Raw genomic sequence first — 24,385 nt, 5'->3', positions numbered from 1 at the left:
GATTGGGGTAAAGTGATCATATTTTCTTGACCTGGTAAGGACTCTAGCAGCTGCATTTTGGACTATCTGTAGCTTGTTTATTGAAGATGCAGGACCACCACCTAGCAGTGCATTATAGTCAGGTATAGAGGTCACGAATACATGCATCAGAAACAGGTAACATGTTTTGTAGCTTGGCAGTGTTTAGATGGAAGAATGCTGTTTTCGTAACATGGGAAATATGATTTTTAAAAGACAAGTTGCTGTCACACCCAAATTTTTGACTTTAGAGGAACAGTACATCCTTCTAGATCTACTAAAATGCAACACTGCGCCATAACTTTGTCTAACAATTATTATTAAACAAATTAATGTGATGGATTTTTTTATATCAGACCAAAACAGATTGCCTTCCTGACTCCTCATCCTAGGCTACTGATTTTTGGCAAAAAAGTATTTTTAATTTCGTGCCGCAGTGTTCTTACAAAAGAGAGCAGAATGTACTGTTCGAGCACTCGCGTTTATTCATATCATCTCGCTTTATTTATTTAATAATTTGTGTCGTGCTGTGTCTGTGTAGAACCCTAGACAGTGCTGTTGGGCTGTGCGGAGCGCGATCTGACGGGCGGCTGCTGCTGTTGCTGTGAACCGCGGGGATGTGAGACACGCGCCGGATACGCGAGGAGAGAAGAGACAGACAGGTCTCTTGACAACGGTATAAAAAACAGGACGCCTCCTCTCTGACCCGATTCACCGCCTGTGAAGAAGAGGAGGCGAGTAGCAGTACTATGCGGCCGCGCTGTGCGTGCGCGCTTGCGGCTCTGAGCGCGCGACGATGTAAAAGGCAGCGCGTGCGGATTCTGCGGCAGCTGTGATCGGGAATAACTGGGATAGGAAAACTCAGCGAGGCATGGAAAAGCACGCTGATCACTGAGCAAATAATCAACCAGACAGTCATTCGCAGACGTGTTCATTGTGTGCGCCCCCAGGCGCTCCGTTCTTCGATCGATTACCACAGAAGAGACACAGAGCATTTAATGCGAACGGTTGCGTGCGGTGCAAGTGATTCCGTAGTTTCTGCCCTGCTCCTTTCAGCGCTGCTGAGAAGACCTTAGAGCCAGGTAAGCCGTCAATATACAAGTTTATCATGCCGCCAGACGTTTTAGGAGCAAAGTGAATTGGAGTCAGTCTCTGCGGATGCTATGTGTCTGCTATGTTGCACCGTTAATTTATGCGTCTGGTTTTTGATTTGCAGAGAAAATCGCAGTTCAGCATAAAACCAAAAAAATTGCGAGAGTACATATTTTAGATAGCCTACTGTAAATTGTAACAAGTTATTCATTTTACCTCCCTTTGCTTTACTAGAGTTATTACAACTGTATGCATAATATTTATACAGAAAAGAAGATTGTTTTATAGATGGCGTATCGCAAGTCACACTGCAGGACACTGCTGTAACTGACAAGTTCTGTCAACTATATACCCGCACGTGTTATATCCAGCATGTTTGATTTGTATTACTTAAAAAAAATTAAACAAAGCAAATGGAATAAAAATAATTCCATAGTGTGTGTGTGTATGTGTATATATATATATATATATATATATATATATATATATATATATATATAAACAGATACATACATTACATACAAATAAACCTTTTTGCTGTAAGTTAAGTGAAGTTTTGGTAATACTTTACAATAAGATCTGATTAGTTAACGTTATTTAATGTACTGTACTATTAAGTTGCATTAACCAGCAATGAGCATTACGTTTGTTACAGTATTTATTCGTCTTTATCAATGTTAGGTAGCCTAACTAATGTTAGCATATTGACCCATGAAACCATTTTTGTAGATAGTTAGAAAGAACTGGTATACAATGGCATTTTCAAAACATTTGCATATAATCACTTAACAGCCCCAGTATTTGCATGTAGTGCAGTGTTTGCATCTATAACATTTGACATCATCATATTAAGGGGGATAATAGTGTCAGTTAAACTCACAAGCTTGGTGAATCAACTGATTAATTTTTGAAGTATTTTGAAGATGATGTTTTTTTAATGTAAAAATGTTGTTCCAAACAGGGTCCCCAATCTAGATTAGTTTATTTAATTAAAATATGGCATAGTCTGGGTTAACTATATGACTATGTTCATCAACTATCAGCATATATCAGAGCTTAGAAATATTTCTCTGTTTTATGTAAACTTATGTTTCAAAGCAAAACTACATGTCCTTTGTTCTGTGTCCTTTGAACTGTCTGAAACTCTACCCACAACTCAAATGCACTGTTGTGGTTATATAAATGCGTTTATTCATAATGACATAATATAAATCTGTAAAAGGATTTGTGTTTTGACAGCAGATCTGCTTTGCATGATCTCCAGTACTCATGTTGAAGAAATATCATAAAGAAGGAGTTGGACTCTTTGTGTCTCATGACCCTAATATTGGTGTTAAATATTCTCAAGAGCCAGTTTTGCACATCAAAAAGAACTTCCAAATGGAGAGAGTTCTCAACTACAAAAGCAAGTGGCTCCTTTCACATTTACGAGCATCTGAATGTCTTGTGTGTGTCTGTTACTAATTTGAGAGCGGTTGTGTAGAGCTTGACTTAACAAGGTTTAATAAGTCGCTACTGTCTCTGCAAATTGGCAGCACAGTGAGTGTTTATGATTCTCTTCATTCTGTCGCTGAGATGCAGGTGCTATAGAAAGTGGCCTTCTTAGTTGCCTCCAACCACCCACATATTCCCAGATTCTGTGAGAACATTGATATATCATTTATTTTTTCTGAAATGTAAGATGGTTTAGCCTCTCTGGCTACTCTTCCTCCACTTCTTCCTAGTGCCCTTTAAGTGCATCTGTAATTTAATCAAACTCCTTTTGCTTATGTGTCATTTCTGGAATACATTTTCTATTCAGAAATTTGTTTAAAGAGATCTTTTTCATGCTTTAAAGGAGTGCCAAACCAAACCAGCAAAGATAAAACGCAGAGAAGTAATGAAGCCGACATGAACCTTCAAACAGCTGGGGGCGATTTTAGTTTGCATAAAAGGTCAAACACGTCAGTGCCTTATATGAGCTTGTTCCCTGTGAATTTCAATATTGTTCTGGAATATTACAATTTCCATAATAGATTAGTAGATTACAATTTAGTATATAATTTTTTTACATAACTGACCAGCTGCAAGGCTGTGTCGTGTTAATCTGTTGTGTTCGTCATAGATTCAGTACCCCGGGCTGTTATTTTTTATTTAATCCGTGGGGTGTGAGATTAATTAGTTTGTGTATCTGGGAGGTCTGAAGCTCCTCTGATCAGAGGCTGTGTTCCACGTGACTTGTTATCGGACACAAAGCGCCAGAATTACAGAGCCTTGACATGTTTGATGTTTGCACGTCATTTCAATGACTATCAGTGATGTACTCTAAGACTTTCTCTCATGAACATATGTGCTCTGTTGTCAAATAGGAACACTTCATTTTTATCTAAGATTGCTTCCATTTAAAACCTGGATATTTACAAGAATGTAAAACAGTCAAAAAGTACTATTAAAGTACTATTAAAATACCCCACAGATTTCAGTGGTTCATATTAGAATTAATCTTAAAAAGATTTGTCTGTCATCTACATTTCGTACTTTTACGAAATTTAGATAGATATACAGTCTCACGTCATGTTTAAATACTTGTCAGGTTTTGTCTCAGCCTCAGGTACACTCAATTAATCAAGGCCACTTAATTAATTTAAAACAGTCAATAAAAATCTAATATGCATTTAGAATTCAAACTTTGATCACTAATCAACCCTCTGAGCCTCTTCATTTGTGGGTTACACTTGGTACCTTCATGATCAAAAGTGACCAAAGCCTTGAAGTGTAACACTTTTTTCCTCAGGAAAATCAATCTAATATATTTTTGTTCAATATTATTATTATTATTATTATTTAGAATTTTGGGGGATTTTATGATACCACACAATATTTATATCAATTTTATTAGCTTTTTTCTTTTTTCCATAAATTTTGTTTTCATATTTTTTCGGATTTCTGTGTATTTTTCACCATGATGGTACCAAGTGTTACATTTTATTTTTCAGCCCTTAACATGTCCAAATCAGGTCCATGTTTTATGTATTCATTTATTTATTTATTTTTGCGTGTTCACATAGCTAATCTGACAAGTCACCAAGTCTCATCTCATTCTGATGAAGGGAAAAAAAAACAAAATGTAGTTTTTCAGTCAGAAGTGACCAAAGAGGCCGAGAGGGTTAAATATGACACTGCAACATTTTACTTTGATTTGTGATCAACTGCTGTTGCTCTTTTTGGAGATTTTTGCCTGTTCAGCACTGAACCACTATGAATGAATTATTCAGTTCTACTCAGAAATCAACTGGCAAATCTGGCCTGAAAGTGTCAAATCTCTGCTGTTGCACAGTTAAGTAAGGAACTAAACCAGAGTTCGACAATCCGGTAGAGAAAATCAATCTACATTTTCCTGGGGGTTGTAATTGCTGAGTGCACATTGGGTGTCATATTGAACTTTATCCATGTTTGTCTGTAGCCAAATGTGGAACAGACCGAGCTACAACTTCATAATGTGTCTCTGCAAGATCTGGGACAAACAGAATTCATGCCCCATTTTTCTTTTTTATTGTTTTTAAATTGGGTGGTTATTTACCCTAATTTCATATTGCTTACAGTGCCAGTTGGACAGATTATATATAATGGTATTCTGTGTGTAGTTTTCAATATGTTTTGTCTTAAAACACAGAAATTTCAAGTTGTCATCCATTCAAAAGAAATTGAATTAATGAATTTTTTGAGTCTGTTTACACCTGTATTTGGCACTGGCCACTTGTAATTGTGTTGCCCAGACTGATGTTAATAGTCCTGTACTGTATAGTATAAACAAGGCTACACTCCCATTCAATTCCTAATAGAGTTTGCTTTCCAACAGAAAGTCTTTAGACAAAATTAGATAATAAAAGAGAATATATCCGGTTTTCTTTGAGCTCTGTGATGCTTCACGTTTTTCCTTGATTGATCTTTTATGGCTTTTATTGCACTGTGTTCATCACTTTTCCTGTTATCAGTGTACTTTATGAGTTGAAGACTTACTGTTTGTTGCTGAACTCTTTTCTTGACCTTGGCAGAATTGAAGTTGATTGCATTGCTTCAGATTTGTGTCTTGGCCTGCATACAAATGTGCATGTCCTGAAGATGTTTCGTGAGATTTTCTTGCTTGTGATAGTGAAACATATGGTCTATTTCAAAACTTCCCTCACAGCATTTTTGCTATTGAATTATATAGTTTTGTAATTTATTAAATATATTTACTATTTCATTAAGCTTGTTACAATGCATTTTAAAATAGTCTTTATCCATGAAAGACACTGCTTTGGGATTTGTCCAAAAATGAGGTCTCTTAGGCATCATAAATAATTAGTGCACATGATGCTTTTGGAACCAAGCTTGAATTGTTGGCTGCGTGTTTGACTACATAGATATTAACTTAAAATATTGCATTTCATGGGAAGGGCAGTGCAAGCTTTTAAATCTTTTTTTTTTTTTTGTCTGTTTTGTCTGTATGAAACTCTCTGCGTTACATCTTCCTTTGATCAGCCCCGTCCTCTGCTTGACCAGTCGCTGACTCTCAGCATCAGTGTGAGATGAAATCATTCTGAGGAAAATCACACTAAGCTCTTCGAGTTTGCATTTAAGATGCCTGGGCTGTTGGAGGATGTGCAGTCATGCCAGCATAAGCATAAATCGGTTGCTAATGCTTGGCTCAGAAAATGTTTTTTAGCTAAAAAATTCAGCAGCTTTACCCTTCGCTCAATGAAAGGCTGGAACTTTTAGCTCTGATTGAGTTACCTGGGTATTCAGAAACTGTCTGTTATTTTTTCCAATGTAAATATATCCTACACCAGCTTAATATGCAGAGACAAATATAAGCAAGCTATTTGTAGGTTGAATGCCTCAAGAAGCATAAACACTGTGGTAATATCAAAAACTTTGCTTGTTTTGTTTGTTTGCGCATCCTGACCAACCCAGCAAAGCAACATCGGCTCAACCAATGGTGTGAGTTTGGGGCGGGGCTATCAGTTTGCTCGACCAATGGTTGGATGGGGAAATGTTTGGGAAACCTGTTTGAAAACAATCACTCTTTTGCAATTGATGCTAGTAATGTAAAAATTTCTCTCTTAAAAAATAAATAATAATAAAAAAAAATAATTTGTTTTATTTGTCACATACACAATTATACAGAGTATAACCAGCAGTGAAATGTGTGCTCTGCATTGGGCAGCCAACGCGATTTCAGCTAGTCTATCAACAAACATAAGACTTTATGATCATGTTTCCTCTATATCTCTCTTCATCCATGGAGAAAGGATAATCTATTGAGCTTTTTTTTTATCTGTTACAAGGAAAGCCTGAAGAATGGGTTGACTGCAGAGCAGCCGTATATATCTCAGCCAGATTTTCAGCTTAGTCCCGGATTATGAGCAACACTGGGTTTTTTCAGTAAATAATACTCAAGTAATCGCTGTTTGGACAGGTGGTGGGATATGAGAGTAAGAGCAATATTTCTTTCTTTTTCTTTCTTTTTTTGTGTTGGCTTCCTCAAAAAATGTTGATTTTGGTTTTCTAAATGTATGCAGATTTTTAAAATGGTTAAACTTGATTAAATTATTAAATAATTGACAGTTGTCCCTGCCTACCAATTTTGTGTATAGTTGTGCTTGTTTCATATCTCTCATACTACACAATGGTCTCTTGTCACATATTAAAATAATTTCAGTTTAAATGAACATTTAAAGTGCATTTGGTCAGTGCATCAGGTCCTGATCGAAATAGTCAGCCCATCATTACTATAAAAAATCAACCTTTGTTATACTTTACGTAATTTAAATTTACCGCATGCATAACTGTTTTATGAATCAATCACTTGACAATCTGGCCAGTTACTGTAATTATTTGCATCTTAATTAGCCTCTGTTTCAAAATACAACATTTAAAAAGCCTGGCCAGATGTTTTCAATCCCAGGTGATTCATACATAAGAACTTCTATGTGCCCATTGGAATTAACTACAGGGTGCAGTCTGTAGAGATTTGTGTGTGTGTGTGTGTGTGTGTGTATGTGTGTCCACGTTTTCTTGTGAAGGTGTGAACAGAGAGTGTTTGAAAGCTGGCCTCCAGATGCTTCTGAATCTAAGTTTTGTCAACTTTTCACAGCTTTAAGCCATAACAAACTTTTACAGCATGGACGATGAACCGTAGGTCAGTTGATTAATGACCATGTTAATGCACTCTTTGGGGGACTGAGGATCTGGCCTTTTAAGATCATAATGGAGGATGGATTGTCACAGTGGAGGTGAAGATCTAGGGGTGGCCAATATAACCAAAATATTTGTAGTAATTTTTTATTAAACTAATGATACAGAATGGCTGAGCACCCAGGGAAAAAACTCAAGATATTCTCTATTTACTATGCTTTTGGCGAAACTGATCTGACAAACTATTCAGTGCATATTTGTGTTTGCACTCTGGAGAGCGTCAAAAAGTTTCTCTTTACATCGTGTTTTTTGCAGAGTTAAGCAATGTACCAAGTCACAGACATATCTGCTGATTTCTTAAATGCCAATCAGAGGCATTTATGTTAGAATCCACTCACCGCTCGAGTTTTTGTCCATTGCTGAATTTTGCAGCTTGCGAATCCTCTCATTATAACAAAACTTCACGAGTTCACACTTACATATATTTAGCACGAGTAAGGTAATGCGTATTTGGCGAGTATGGTAATGCGTAGTTGGCGTGCTGTCCTGGGGAAGGGCTCTGAGCTCGAGAATGGCCCGAACCTAGTACACATAGTGTGGTGAGAACTCTAGTGATACTTAGATTGGAGAAGGGAATGGTGGAGGGATGCTGATTTACCGTCAAATGAATAGAGGTATGTCAGCTGTTTTTATATCCTGCATTGATAATGTGGCGATTACTGAATTTGATCTTTTAATATTAGTTTTAAATATATTATGGGACTTGTAAGTGTTTTTACAATGTTTTGTCGCACTGTTTATGATTGAAATATTGTCGCGGGTGCTTAATATGGATTGCAAATGGCCAAAACTTGCATTTTATTCAGAAATACCTTTGTTTATTCTTTTGAGAGGTGATCTAAATATTTGCGGCTGGGAAACAGATGAAAAATTGACACGCTTGTGCAGCAGTTCTATGGGCATTTTGCCCTCCAAGTCTTCGAGACGGTCACGTGACTGAAAACTATCAATTGCGGCTAGAGCACACTATGAAGCACCCTCAGTATTTAATTCTGGTGCCGGGCCTGGATAAAACTGTGTTTGTGCAGTTTTTATTATCAGTAGCTCATATGTAGGAGATTGTATGTGGCAGTAGGGTATGCTTCAAAGTCGGAAAAATTAGCAGGATATTTGTTAATTTACTCGAAGTTAGAGTAAACATTAATGCAGACGGGCTTCATTGAATACTCCTTTCATCTGATGATTTCATCTTATGTGTTGATTATTTGGTTTTTAGTGCAAATCTTGGGGTTTCATCAGCTCTGCTTAATAATAAACAATGTGATATGCTGCCAGCCATTGTTAACTGTATTTTAATCAAAATACAAAACATTATTTACCCAGTTTGCATCTGTGAGATGTCTGTTACACATTTTCCTTGTGTGTTAAGGTCAGTATTTACATTCTTAAAAATAAAGGTGCTTCAAAAGTTTCTTCACAGCAATGCCATAGAAGAACCATTTTCGGTTCCACAAAGAACCATTCAGTCAAAGGTTCTTTAAAGAACCATCTCTTTCTTAGCTTTTTATGATCTGAAGAACATTCTTTCACCACAAAGAACCTTTTGTGAAACAGAAAGGTTCTTCAGATGTTAAAGGTTCTTTGTGGAACCATTTAGACAAAAAAGGTTCTTCTATGGCATCATGAAGTACCTTTATTTTTAAGAGTGTATGACTGATGAATGTTGACTACTTGACTCTTGGTAATGTATTTTGCACTCCGTGTGTTTCTGTTCATGATCTTAATTCTTCATATAGTCCAACACAGAATAAATGAGACCCTGTAAAGATCTAGGTGTGGGCAGTGTGATCAAAACATTGTTTTCAGTACTTTTATTTGAATGCAATGGTATATATGACTATTTAGCTAATATAGTGAATCACAGACGACAAAACAAGCTAGCCTATGTATTTTGGTTCTTAAAGTTTAAAGTGGAATTAATGGGACCTTGGCCAGGCTAATTATATATTTTTTTTACTTTATCACACATAACCAAGATAAAGAGGCTGGCTGCTGACATTTAGAGATTTATAGTGGTGCACTAATGGTGTCGTGGCCATTATTCAAGGTCAGTCTTTTGGTCTGCTCTTCATGATGGAGACCTGACTAATGCAGACAGCTTCCACAATCTTCTTACATTATGTCTCAAGGGGCCTTGAACACTTCGTAATGATCTGCAATGTTCCATGTGGTTTAGCAAATGGAGGAGTAAGTGTCATTTTTCCATCGAGGGTTTGGAGGACTGTTGCAGAAAGCGGTAGAGCTCTTAAGAAGACAGCCAGCAACACAAAAAGCTGTAGAAATTCAGTTTTGTCTGAGAAACTAGTAACTAAATTTGTAAATTTTAACAATTTTCACTGAATTCCTGCATGCATGACCCTAGAGTCTATCCTTATCTACCACGAGAGCCAGTCATGATTTTTTATGAATTTATGAATTTGATTAAATGAAATCTGTTGATTCATTCACTAATTCCGTTAGAACCCATTTCATTAGATATTCTTCACAGCAGTAAAGCAGCCGTCTCACCCTCTTTTTCAGTTTCTTTATTGAAGGTAGACCATTTACTGAGTCTGACCCGGGATAATGAAGAACTGATTGTGTGCGAAAGACACAGAGGACCATGAGAAAGATGCCCCTGAAAGGAAGAGAGAAAGCGAATAATAGCGACTTAAAAGTGGTCTTGAGATAACATTCAGTACATGTCTGTAGGCTTGCAGCAAGCAATAATTACCCACTGGGAATGGCCGACCTGTGCTTGTTCGACGGTGAACTCTTCCGTCGATCTTAAAGGACGGCCTTTGAGGATGTGTGTGAACCTGAGAGGGTAGCCGAGCACAGGGCCACCAGACTTTGTGGTCCTGCCAATGTTCACTCCCACCTTCAATCAAATCAGGATGTTGGATGCAGTTACCAGCAGCAATGAGATATCAGCTTTCACCGATGGAATGGAATAGAACAGAATGAAAATGAATGGAAGTAAATGGCTAGGAATGGCACTCTGTATAATGGAATGAAATAGTATACATTATGTGTAACAATAGAACGCTATGGAGGGAATAGAAGGAAATAATTGAGACAGGAAGGATGGTAAGATCCGCTTTAGCTGTAATGCACACACAGCTCTCACGATCAGTGGAATTAAGCTGTATTATGCTTAATTCCTTAAAATTAATTCCCATTCTGGAGTAATTAATGCACTCTGAGGGAGATGATCAGTGGGACTGAGCAGGAAAGATAAACAGACTGCTGCTGTTTTTACCTCTGTCTTTTTTTCCATATGCTGTGTCTGTTTTATTAATGCACTCACCTGGTAATCACCTGCTAATGGAGCAGGATCAAATCTAAACCATAACAACCAGGAACACTGAAAATAATCAACCCTGTTAGCTGAATGTAATTTAGACTGAGGGTAAGAGCGCTATTGGGGGGTCGCTCTTAATGTGGACAGCACAAAACACTTTATGAGTGAGTTGTTAAACGTGAACCATTCAGTGCATTTTTGCTTCGTAAATGTTTCAGTAATTTGCATACATAAGCAAGAACGATTTGACTTGTTTTGCAGACCTAAAAGGAATTCTGCTTCTGTACACTACAGATTCACTTTTGTTTTGAAATACTGTCAACAAGAGGTTGTAAGTTTGTCTTTTATCTCAGCTTCCCTCAAGATCTGTGATTTATGTGATCTCTTTTCATGTTTGCTGAAGGTGGTGGCTGTAGTAAGATATCTAAGATTATTTTGCTGAGTCCTCACCTTACAAGTCATTGATAAACTTTGAAGTCTGTGACAATGCTCTCTTTTTTTTTTCTTTCCCTTTAGTCAATGGTGGAGGCTGAGCCGCACATAGCTGTCCCAGACGAGCGCTCCGCATCTCTGTTCCAGTGAAGTCCAAAAATGCAATCAACAGGTTTGTGTGCCGTTTAGAATTGAGAACACCTTTAAAATTCCAATTCAGTTCCTGAATTCCTGAATTTGAAGTGAGGTAGTAAAAAGTTTGCAGATTTGCCATTTGAATGTAAGGAAGCAGAATTAAAGGGGTCCTATTATGCTGTTTTACAAAGTCTTGATTTTGTTTTGGGGGTGTACTAGAAAATGCTCTCATGCTTGGTGGTTCGAAAAACGCATTATTTTTCACATAATTTACGTTATTACAATACCCCTCCCAATTCTCCCCAGTCTGGAACAAATGCCTCAGTTACCGGTTTGACGAAGGCCCGCCTTCCAAAAAATGAAATGTGTTGTGATTGGTTAGCTGTACCAGTGCGTTGTGATTGGCGAGCAGCTTAGACGGAGTTTCAATACTGCCCCACCCCTTGCCAAAGTAGGGTGGCGTCAATATTGCCATATGAGTTTAAGCCGGATTCAGACCCCGAGAATATTGAACAGGATTGCACAGAACCTTTGCTCGCACTGATATTGCAAGACATATTAGAGTGGTAACGTTATTGTTGTTTTTTTTTTTTTTTGGCTAAATCACAATTTAGTTAAATAACTGAATTTAAAAATAACTGCATTGACTATGTACAGATAAGTACAACGGTAATATACATTGTTTATTGTTCTTTAATTCTAACATTATAACATGAATTGCAGTGAAACTGTTATACAGTTGAATTAATTTATACCATAGTCCAGTGTTTTCCACAGACACTCTATCTGTGGCGGCATATATATGTAAATTCATTCTCTGCCAGTGGAGGCGCTGTTGGAGTGGTAGAGATCGACACTGTACACAAAATAGCCCTGTCCCAAATGGAACACTTCATGTGCACTTGCGGTCTTACAGACTTACAATGGCCACCGTGTGCGCGTGTCCGTTAAGTCCACGAGACTGTAGGGTGCATTTCTCAATTTAGCGTTCAGAAGAGCGCCCCCTTTGCGGCCGTTATGTGCCCTCGATCCGCAAATCTGCTGAGCCCGCACTGGGGCGAGCTCCGTGGCAGACTTCTACCCGACAGTCAATGCAGCATTACGTCACGAAAGTGCGGACTCGGAGGAAGACCGCGAGGCTTTAGGGTGCCATCTGGGACAGGACCACAAACGCTGCTTTATCAGACATTACATGCAAGATGAAATGAAAATGAGATCCAAAATTTTCTGAAGACAGTCGGTTTTCCAGTGATATAAAAACACCAGCATGGGGTTTTCATTTTGAACGTTGTGCAGTGCTCATGTTTATTCAACGAAGTCAAAGCCTTTTTGGAAAATCTATTTGTGGCAGTCAGTTTTGTGGCGGGTGCCACGAAAAAAAAACCAATGTATGGGAAACACTGTAGTCTCATAATTGAAGTGTAAATTCTGCAGATTACATCATTGTCCAGTATTTGTACTGTCAGCAATTTATAAAAACGTTTTCATAATTGTAACATACATATTAACAAACGTATACATCTGATGCTTGGACTCAACCAAGCATTCTAACCACGACCTCTCCCCTCCCAACCCCCCAACCATTCGAATTTCCGTAGGCGGGATTTATTTGAATGATATTCTAATGGGCTGCGTTTTGATGTCACAACACCCGGAAAACCACGCTGTAGTCCAAACGAGCTGCTCGTTGCAGTTTTTGAAAAGGGATTTTTTAAAACGAAATATCTCCCTTTGGACTGGACTTTGAGATTTGTAACTTTGTAGATATTTTTAAGCCCAAACATACGCACTACACACTGACTAAAATTCAATAAGTGAAAAAGCATAATAGGACCCCTTTAAAATAAATTTAAATTGAATGTAAATTAAATTTGTAATTGATATTCAACCTTAAGCGATGTTTGAATGCTTGCTTGACAAAGCTTGGTTTTGAAAAAGTTTGAAAATCCTTGAAGTTTGAAGGATTGAGGATAGAATAGACATTTCATCTTTTAATTAACTTTTGTGAACCATTGTGGAAGAACACCTTTCTTTCAAATTGAAATCTAGTAAATTTCTCTCTGTCATTCGAATTCTGTGGCCAATTCAATTCAAATTCAAAAAGTAATTGAAAGGGAACCATTTCTTCTATTTTGCCCAACAATGGGAACCAAACACAGCCATTAATGATATACATGTACTGGTATATACATGTATTTTTATTTGGTTTATTTTAAAAAGTTGTGCAAGATTTGAACATGCAACTTCTCACATTTAAATCAAGATATACTGTTCGTGTGTTTGGGGTTGGTAAGAGTTTTTAATGTTTTTAAAAGAAGTCTATTGTACTCACCAAGGCTGGATTTATTTAATCAAATACACAGTACAAACTGTTACTGTTAAATATTGTTACAATTTAAAATAAGTATATTTAAAATATACTTTAAATTTAAATGATGATTTTTTAAAGAAAAATTAATGTCTTAAAAAAAATCTTACTGACCCCAGGCATTTGAACAGCTCATGTTCTAGTAGCTGGGCTAACCCCCCAAACCTTGGGCTTGAAATCAACAGTCCTTCATAAATATAAGCTACATTAAGATTGAAAGTAAAGAATAAACTCATCCTGCACGGCTCATCCTGCAGTTGGGAATTGTTTCATCCCAAGTCTCCATATACAAATACCAGTCAGTAGCTCTCTGTTTAACAGCATTAACACAGTGTTATATAAACAGCATTCTAGATTTACTCCAGTGAGACTACAAAAATGTAAACCTCTGTGATGACAGTGTGTCTGTGGTCTAATGAGTCAGTCTTAGCTTACACTTGTATGAGGTATTTCTCATATCGCTGTAGAATGCATTTACTTTGGACAAATCATCAAGCACTTTGCTCCTGCCAAAGAGGAGTTTAAACAATGCTGTCAGGCACATTAGGAATGCCAGCAGCTATTCCTGCATGTCAGGTGGGGAGTCTGGCTTTTAGTGACGTAATGGGTACAAACAATTGGGATGTACAATTATTCTGTCAACAAAGGAATCTTAGCATTTCACCACTGTTGAATAAACCTGCTGAATAAACACAGCTCAGGATAGAGACCACGTAATCGGTCAAAATGGCATCCTTTTGCGTCATGCAGGTCTGATCTGAGAACTTGAGTTCATGGCTATGATCAAGTTAGATATACCGATATACCGGTAAACAGGGCCGTAGCTGATGTTTGCGGGGCCCTAGTGAAGATTGTACCAGTGGGCCCTGTTTGAAATTGTTTAATTTTTATGTTTGTTCTATTTATTTATTTGTGCTATGCTTACGTTTTTTCAAGTTTGTAGGTGTTCAGGTACAGAAACCGAATAATCAAATGTAAAATAGCACTGCATAGTCTTCACTGTAAAAATTAAATATACAGTCAAACCAAAATGTATTCAGACACCTTCAACATTTCTCACATTATCACAGTTTATTTGCTATAGTTTAGGAAATGGCAATACAATATGACAAGAACTTCTGAGAGAAAATTAATCTTGATAATATCAGATAACTTTGATAGAAAGGTGTGTAATGGATTACAATCAACCAAATATTCAGACAACTGTTAGTATGACAATATTTACACAACTATCAATACTTTGTTGACCAATTACCAAGCAATGCTTCATTTTGTTCAGTCTGTGGTGTAAAAAGGTCGCATTAGCAATTAAAGATAAAACACTTCAGCAAAACATGGTCAGGTCAAAGTATCTGAATTGGTCCCAAATTTTTTATTATCAATTTTACTGGTAGTCCACTGAAGTTTTGGGTATAATATAATATAGTATAATATGTTTACTTTATTTTGCTATACTCACTTACATAAATGAACTAATAGTGTTCTTCACTCACTAGTAAAATAAATAAATATATTTGGTATATGAATAATTTTTGGTTTGACTGGTTTAATTCTTGTTAAAACTACAAAGTAATTAAGGCAAGAGCAGTGAGTGATTTTCTTTCTTTCATTTTCTTGGATTAACATTAAGGACACCGACAGCAGCTAGTAAATTAGGTGCAGTCAATTTAAGAGACAATGCATCCAATATAATGATGCACATAGGATTTATTTTCTCAACTGTTTACTTTCACTTAAGACAACCAACAGTTTTTTCGAGAATACTCTCCAAGACGGGTATTTTGACATGATTTTGTATGTATTTGTCAGTACAAGTGCAAGAAGAGGCAAATTCAGAGTTCCAGTGCTTTGAGACTCGTCTCTCTGCATGCGCCCTGTGCGCACAGAACACTGCGCGCGGGTGCTGAATTGGGCTCTTTCACATCTTTTTCTTTTTGCAAGTTTAAACTGCGATTTTGTATTTGTTCGTTCAGGCGCAGGAGGACGCGAAGTAGAGCTTGGTTCGGTCTTGCTGTCTTTCTTTTCTGCGTGTGCACCGAACATGGCGCGCAAGTACTCAGTTGAGTTTTTCCATGTCTTGTGTTTGAATGCTTTAAACTCTTTTGAATGTTTAAATTGGCAAGGCTTAAAAACACGTGCAAATGATAAAGCTTTCGTGATGACGCGCAGCAGTGGCCCGTCAACTGTCCTGAGTGTCTTTTTAGGTTGAGATCGCCAGGGGGCCCCCATCAGCCGTGGGCCCCTATAATTGTCACCACCTTTCACACCACTAGCAACGGCCCTGCCGGTACACACGATTAACCATCACGAAATGCATGCATTTTTAAGCATTACGGTTAAAAACCAAGTGATTTTAAGCCATTGAAATGCAATCAGCAACGAAAGAGAACACATTTCGCTATATTAGTTTCTGAGCGGTGTCACACACATGAAGACGGTGCTCATACAGCGCAGGAGTATTGAACGGAATTATTTTTGCCACTTTATAGGCCTTGAATGGTTAAATACACACACTTATATGTCAAATATGCCCATCTTTGCAAGTATCCTTGTAAACACAGTAATTTGGCAGCTCTTAAAGTGACAGCAGTCTAATATTCCTGCTGTCCTTCATTCATGTTAATCAAACAACAAAAGAGAGATAATCTCTCACTGCTCTTGATTAAATCACTTTTGCAACTTTAATAAGAAGAAATATACATTTAATTTACACAGTGAAGATATGCAGTGTTTTTATTCATTTGATTACTTTATACAATGTATGTAGCATTTCTTATTTATTTGTGCTACTGACGTTTTTTGTGCTGTTGCTTGTAATTAGTTTCGTATTCTTATTTAATTGCTGACTGTTCACTTGTCTTCAGTGAGCTTGAGGTTTTTACATTTTTATTTAGGCTTGTCAGGGAAAAACACGGATGCAATTGCAGGTTCAACTCAAATATTTATTAAAGTCTCGGAACACAAAACTCAGCCAGAACAGGAGACCAGGGGCTGGAAATCAGGGCAAAGAATGGAGACAGGAAGAGGAAATCAGTCCAATCAAGCTTCCAGTCACTCCATGAGGCAGAGAGGGCATGGCGTAGAGAGATCAGCGCACAGAGTCCCGGCGTCAGTGCTGACGCAACGTCAGGGTGGGGAGTTCCCCGTTGAGCACGCAGAGGGGTGCAGGAGTGGAGAAGCAACCAAACACAGCTCCGGGAACGCCAGGACAGGAACTGGAGAACAGAGAACTGGAGCACGAGAGGCAGAGAGGAGACAGAAGAGAAATAAAACTGAAAACACTAAACTGAACTTGGAGCCTAGGAAAACACGGCAGGACAAAACACGACTAAACTAGAAAAAGGTCACGAGCAAAGCGTAGCGTGTTCACACCACAACGGTCAGACACCAGACTACACACGAGGGGAACTTAAGGAAAATAGATGGATTAACTAGTCACGGGTGTGATGGCAGCTAAAGTAGTTAATGAGATAACGAAGGGGAGGGGAACCACGAAGACAACGAGCACATGGCAAACAGTCAAACAAACTCATGTGATCTCAACAACAAACACGTACAAAAAGACACACACATAACCTGCTGATCAGACCGGAGTCGTGACAAGGCTAGTTTTAGTTTTTTGTGATATTGACACTGCTTGCAAATTTTTTGAAATTTCAATGGTATCAAACATTTTGATATCATAAGGGCCTTATTTAAAGCAAAAATAACTATATTAATAAATAATATATAAATAGCCCACTCCTACTTAGGGTTGGGAATCAAAAATCAATTCCAGTTCCAGAATCAGATACTTAAGGTCAGGTATGGGATACTTGTTGTAAAATTACAATTTCAATTCCACCTATCAATTCCTGTGTGCGCATCTTTTATTTTTAGCAGGCGAAAAGGGGCTTTTAAAAATTGATTTGTCTTTGAATCATTCATTGAAGAGATTCATTCAAAAACACAGATTCATCCAGTAAAGAAACAAGTAAATCTTGAGTGAGTAATTTTTTGCATAAATTTCATGAGATTTTGTTTAGTTGTCTAATATTCTTTCTTCAGAATTGTGAGAACTACAACCTCCATTAAAAAAAGTTTCAATTTATCCAGAATCATGCAGCTCTATTTTGAACACAAACAGCTATTAATCGAGTCCAGTTTTTATGTAGCCGGCTGATTTTTGTTTGTGCTATTCAGCAGCAATGAAATGTTTTGCTTGATATGGTTTGCTTAAATATGTTTGGTATCTAAATGTTTGACTTAATTTTTTAACCACATTGGAATCGAAACTGGGAATCGATAAGAATCAATCAATCGATAAGCAGAATCGGAATCAGAATTGGAATTGATCAACTTCAAATGATACTCAACCCTACTCCTACTATTAGATATTTGTATGCATTACATATACATACATAAAGATAATTACTATCATTATTTATTATCATCATTATTATAATCAAGAAAACACCTAGTATTTTGCTCTAGCTTTGTATTAAAAAAAAGATTATTGAATGTTTTATGCTTTGAACCCATATTCTAGTGAACAGCTAGAGCTGCAGTGTATGTATTTTGAACCATCATGGGAGAAGCATGCTAATAATATTGAAGGAGGGGATGTGTGAACTTCATTAGACATCTGAGGTCTGCCTCTCCCACGGCTAATATATTAATACATTTCCACAACAGAATTTTGTTTGTGTATGTAGCATCTCAGCAACAACAAGTCTTCCTGCCACATTTCTCAAAGGAACCCACAGTCATTTCTTTCTCATGCAGGCACCTTTCTCTGTGCTCACCCCCTCCCATACAGTGTGTGTTCTTCCGGTCTTCTCGTAGTTCTCTCTACTTCTGCAATTTATCTTCCGCCCACTCTCTCAAGACTCACCAGCTCTTTGTCTTGTTCTCGCCCTCTTTCACGGTCTCTTTTTCTCTTGTGCTCTCAGCTCATTTTTTATTCATATTCAGAATGGTTTCTGAAAGGTAGAGCGGACACTTCAGTGCTGCATGCAGGCGCTCAGCAGCAAGGACATTTACACCACATACCTCACTGATGCTGACAGATGGCTTTTTGTGTGCATGTACGCAATCCCGCAAGCCACATGTAGCCTCCAAGCACTGCCTGGTTTTACCCCTCTGCCTCCTAAGATGCATTAATTTGATGATTTGCTTAAAATTAAAACTTTTATCATCATTTACTCAACCTCATGCCATTTTAAACCTGTGTGATGGCCTTTTCTCTGTGCAACACAAAAAAAGACTGTGCTAGTGACTCTTTTCATGTGGCTGAAATTAATCTACTGCCTTCAAGCTTTAAAATTGGTTTCGAAAGCACTGTTAAGTGTCATAAAAGTGTCTTATACAAATGCTTCTGAAGTCATTTTATAGCTTTGTTTGAGAAACAGACCAAAATTTACATTGTAGCTGATTGATAATCTTCCCCTCCAGTGAGCTGTTAACTGCGAAGACCGGGTAATTTGAATGTATATATTTATTTATTTAAGATTTGTTTTTGCCTTTATTCAGGTTTAGTGTAATGACAGGAGGCCAAGTGGGAAAGAAAGAGGGGGCGGGATCGGGAACAAACTGGGATCTGACCTCGGGACGCCCAAAGATTACTGTGTACTGACCAAAAATAGTTTTCCTGTTAATATTTGAATTTTGATTTAATTGGGTTTGCAAAAAGTTCTAAAATTATTTTAGTTTTTTCTTCACTCATGCATTGATTCATTGGCAGCAGTTTCTCACACCATATAATGGGATCCTTTATAAGAACAGAAAACAAAAAGAGCACTGGAGGTGGATATTTACCTTACTGTACAAAGGAAACAGAACTTGCAAATGACTTGTATTGTTTGTTAGCGATGAAGCAGCTTATTGCATGTGCAGCTTGTGAACGACTCACTATACTGTGTGAAAATATATTATTCAGCCATATATCCACAACAGTATAAATATTATCAAAATTTGATGATGCTTGTTTTGATGAGAGGCCTGTGTGTCAGTGCTGATAAAAGGCTCCTTGTTTATTCCTGAACCAGATCAATTGGTTCACTGAAAAAATCATATCAAAAATAATAATTTGTTCACAAATTGGAGATTGCTACTTCTCTCAACTGTCAAGAGAGCAATGTCAGCTGATTTTCAGTGAACGGTGATGCATAAAGCTCATCATATAGCTTGTATATGGACCACGTTAGTGATACTTTCATGGTGCCTTTGTGTCCTTTTGACGCTTGATAGCTTTAATTTCTGTTCATTGTAAATGCATGTAAAAAAAGACAAGTATTCTTTTCAGAATGTCTGCTTTTTATTCCATGAAAGAAAAAGTCATGCTGGTTTTAAAAAACATGAAGATGATGACAGGATTTAAAAGTGAGCTATCCCTCTAACATTGAAAGGCTTCTTTATTTGTTTCTTGGTTCTGTCTCTCGCTCCTAGTCTCTCAGCTCAGGAAGGATTTGAGAGGCACAGTGCTCTCCTGACACACATCAAGAGCCAAACTGTGTGTTCTTCCTGCTGTCTCACTGCTCTAATGAGACTAACCCAACTCTAACTAGAGCTTGAGCTGAAATAAAGGGTATTACGCTTGAATACTTCAGCAAGCAGAACAATGCTGTTCACACTCTCCTCTCCTCTCCTCTCCTCTCCTCTCCTCTCCTCTCCTCTCCTCTCCTCTCCTCTCCTCTCCTCTCCTCTCCTCTCCTCTCCTCTCCTCTCCTCTCCTCTTAGCTATCTTCATATTTGGTTTTCTCTCAACCTGTTGAGAGGAGTCAGTCTACTAAGAGGCTTTAGGAGCAAAATACAGACTGGATTATAGTGTCTCGCAGTCAGTTTACTGTAAAGTTTAGATGTAACATTCGACTTAAGCTTATTTAAGATACAATACCATTCAGAAATAAAGCAATAGGATTTTTGGACTAATAAACATTAATTTATTACAATTTATTGTTATTATGCTTATTAGTTATTAGAGACTTAGAATGTCTCTCTTTCATCAGAATATTTTAGTTTTAAAGAATTACCTTTTAAGTTTTTAATTATTATACATTTTTATTATATAGATTTATAGTACGTTTTACTTTGTTGACAGCTTTTATGATACCTGCGATAATGATTTATAAGAAAATGGCATTTCTTCTAGAAATTTTTTTTTTTTTGTATTGATAAATTCCCTGTGTAGCACGTATGGGTGAGACATATTAAATATTTAAAAAAAGACTATAAATAAGTACTCCCTCCCCTCCCCAGTGGACTGGTGTGGAATAATTTAGGACTTAGAATTGAACTGAATTAAACCTGAGATTTGTGCATTGATTTGTTTTTGTTGAGCCGAAGACGTGCAGTATTACACTGGCTGTAGATTGATCTGTTTCATGGCAGAAGGCTCTTGGCTGTGATCTGGGGGTCTGTGTGGGTGGGTGTTTGACTGACATTAGTCAGATAACAAAATCCTTCCTCTGGCCAGGCTCAAAAATAAAAATAATCACTAGCCTGTTGCCCCTCTCCCTCTCTGACTCAGATATGCATAGATCTGCGTGTGGCAGATTGAAGTTGATGGGCATGCTTGTGGGTTTTGTGTGTGGTGCTTTGATTTTGGAATACTGCTGTGTCCCAAGGGTTTTCGATTTCAATATTCTTAGAATATGAAGTCCAGATTTTGTAATTGCACCCAAGTGAGCTTTTAACAATGAAAAAACGAATACGGTAATTTGTGTGAGTTATAAAGAAAGGGAAGTCACCAGGGTTGGGAGACAGCGTCCAGGAAAGGAAGGATCAGTGAAGCGTTTTTCCGGCTTGGCTATAGTGTGGAAAAACAGACTGTTCCTCTTAAGTTAATTAATGACGCTGTTGACCAAAGGTGACAGTAGCGAACTCTACTGTGAATGTGTGCGTGACCATAATGCTTGAGCTGACTTCAGCTTATCTCTTGATATACATATTTAGTACATAGATTTCAGAATCAGAATGAGCTTTATTGGCCAAGTATGTTTACACATACAAGGAATTTGTTGTAGTGACAGAAGCTCCAATTTGATTTGAGCTCCCATCAGTCTCCATAATAAAAAAACAATGTTCGTTCAAGGAGCTAAATGCATTTATGACTGATATGAATAGCAGTAAGTCTGATAAAAAATAACAGCCCTCAGGGTAATCTTTAAGGCCAATTCATGCTTATGTGAGGCTTCATTGGATACAGTATATGTGGTTTAATGAGAACAACAGCAAAACATCTAATCAGTTCAATGGCCCAAACCACAGTGCTGCTCATTATCCTGATTGGAGGAGCATGAGAGAGTTTCAGGTCAGTTATTTTTTAGATGTAGCTATTACTTGGGTGCATGATTGCATGCTATGCATCAGATATTTCTAGAATTATTCACTAACTTTTCTGTCAGCAGCAAGATGATGCCTACTAATAAATAAGATAAAAGATCTACCTGCTATCAAATATGTTTTTTTTTTAGGCCTTTTTTGCTTATTCACTTTGCATGACACATGCGTTACTACAAACTGTAATATAATTTTTTTGTAAAATATTTTTGAAAGTCTTTCACTCTCACCAAGGCTGCAGTTACAGAGTATTTGATCAAAAATACAACAGAAATTGTAAAATGATTACAGATTATAATAAGAGTAGGTCAGTTTTGTCTTGTTTGTAGACATGGCTAAACTCTTTGGGTTATCATTTAGTGTTCAAGCTATAAATAGGCATGTGAATACATGAGAAAAGTCAACAAACATGTCTGTAACCTCTGAACAGTTCTATGAACTTTACACATTTTAATGCAAGATGCAGTGCTTCAGCACTGAGGGTTGATGAGGGGAATTGAGGACAAACAAGCAAATGCACAGCTACTATGTAAATACAGAATTTCATGCAGAGAATCACAGCTATTGTGCAAAATATATGCAAGGGATTACTATATTTTTAAGCCATTTTTGTTAGCTCCCTCTCTCCGTATCCCTACCTCCTCCTTTTCCCCCAGATGAATAAAAGCATGGGGATTGAGGGTAATGGACTATGTAATATTATAAAGATTACAATGAGGCACTTCTCTCCAATCCCTCGGTTTAAGCTTCACTATAAAAACCCAATGCTCTTATTGTGCTGGGCATAGAAGCAGTGCAGTCACTATTAGCTGATGTTAGACATTGATTGATTGAAATTGCTGCTCAGTGTCAGCAGCACAATGGAGAAAAGTAACAATTAGACATACAGTACAGCAGATATTCTCTTACCTTTGCGGTCTACTACATTTTAAATATAGATTTGTCACCTTTGTTCTAATCGGTATGCATCATTTCCTCCTAGGTGGCTATTTTTATGATAAAATTAGCTATATCTAATTTCCTGTTGTGCATTTTTAATGCCATGTTTTCATGACTTTTTTTTTTCTTTTTTCTTGAGATTTATTTGTATTTTCAGAATGCACTTTAATCCAACAAAATTAATTGCTTAAAATAAAATGTTAACATGTTTTCTCAGATGTGGAATTGAGTTGATATATTTTTAGAGTACTTTTACACTAGATTTTTAAGTCTTCCAGCATGCATTTGGTTGTTTTGAAAACAGTTTTCTGAATTCAGGTCCACATCACCACTCTGTATACTTTATTGTGGAAAAATGTAATGTTTATCCAGTTATTTGCAGTCATACACACTTGTCAAGATCTGAAAGAGGTTGTCCTCAGCGCTCTGATAACCCGCTTCTCCTCTCACCTGCTACACCCAGGAAAATGGTCTTAAGTGGCGTGTAAACCCCAGTAGCAGGATCAAACGGAGGAGAGGAAATCCCTGCAGATTCTCGCTGAGAAATTGTTATCTGGCTGCCAGATCGTTTGAGCAGGCACACCAGTAATTAATTACAGTTGGGCAAAGAGCCAGTAAGCAGGCACATGCTAAGAGATCAGACATCCCTCTAATTAAAATGGCTGGCATAAAAACTACAGGGTAATGCAGGCTTTGTGTGTCTTAAATGGGCGATAGCCATAGAGAAGTCATTCAGTCAAGAGATATGATGTCAGGTTCAGTGCATGGGTGTAGACTGGGCGGAAGGATTTGTTCCTAACAGACTAGTTAATAGTCCTTTCCAGTACATTTCTGTGGCATATTTTGCAGATGCTGCTCGCACCAAGAGACACTGAAAAGTGGTAATACTTATTTTCTGTGCACTTTTCTGAAACAAAAGGTCACAGTGTGGGGAAATTAACATCTGAAACTTTACCTTTGCACTGCTGATCTTGACAAGTGTCTGACTACAAATAAGAAATAAAACTCTTCCTCAATACAGATGGCTGGTGGGCAACGGAGTTGAAAAAAAAAACTGGTCTCATAATAACCAATTGCAACCATATCTGAGAAAGCAATGTTAACATTTTCATTTTCTAAGCTAACTATTAACTACTGACTTGTAGTTGGCCAAATCCCATATGCATGAAGTGGACAAAATGACAAAAACACCTAAACTAAATCTAGACTAAACCATGATCAAACACAAGTTTACACTTTGGAACATCAAGGTATGCGAATTGAATTTCCATTTACATTTTAAATCACTTTGTTAAACAACTTCACATGTTAATACACATTAGATGCAGTTTTTTACACTTTATTTTTTCAGAGTCCTTACAATGTAAAGAGTAATATTATTATATTATTATTAATATTAATGAACATACTTAGGATTAAGTTGGGTTGGGGTTAGTTAGAGATAATCATACATAATTTACTTTTTTTTTTTTTACTATAGTAAGCAGAGGTAATGTGTAACAACGGACACTGAAATAAAGTCCATTTATTTTTATGCTGTATAAAATAAGATGTTCAAGAAGCTTGATTTATTTTTTTAA

The 24,385-nt window shown here is 37.2% G+C and overlaps 1 protein-coding gene across 3 annotated transcripts in view; it reads left to right on the top strand.

Moving 5' to 3' along the window:
• Positions 1–468: 468 nt before the first annotated feature.
• LOC306869918 (sialate:O-sulfotransferase 2-like) overlaps positions 469–24,385 on the top strand; it is a 67,097-nt gene continuing 43,180 nt past the window's right edge. Inside the window, exons 1-3 of one of the 3 annotated variants that reach the window (XM_079416866.1) lie at positions 640–1,100; positions 11,129–11,216; positions 15,521–15,606. The gene's annotated coding sequence lies outside the window, so the exon portion shown is untranslated. Of the gene's footprint in view, positions 1,101–11,128; positions 11,217–15,520; positions 15,607–24,385 lie in introns of all 3 variants that reach the window. The other 2 variants (XM_079416864.1, XM_079416865.1) reach the window with 2 other exon arrangements.

Source organism: Barbus barbus (assembly GCF_936440315.1).
Source record: "Barbus barbus genome assembly, chromosome: 5".
Lineage (NCBI taxonomy): Eukaryota > Metazoa > Chordata > Actinopteri > Cypriniformes > Cyprinidae > Barbus > Barbus barbus.
The sequence above is the reverse complement of the archived record's forward strand: the minus strand, read 5'-3'. Positions and strand labels throughout refer to the sequence as shown.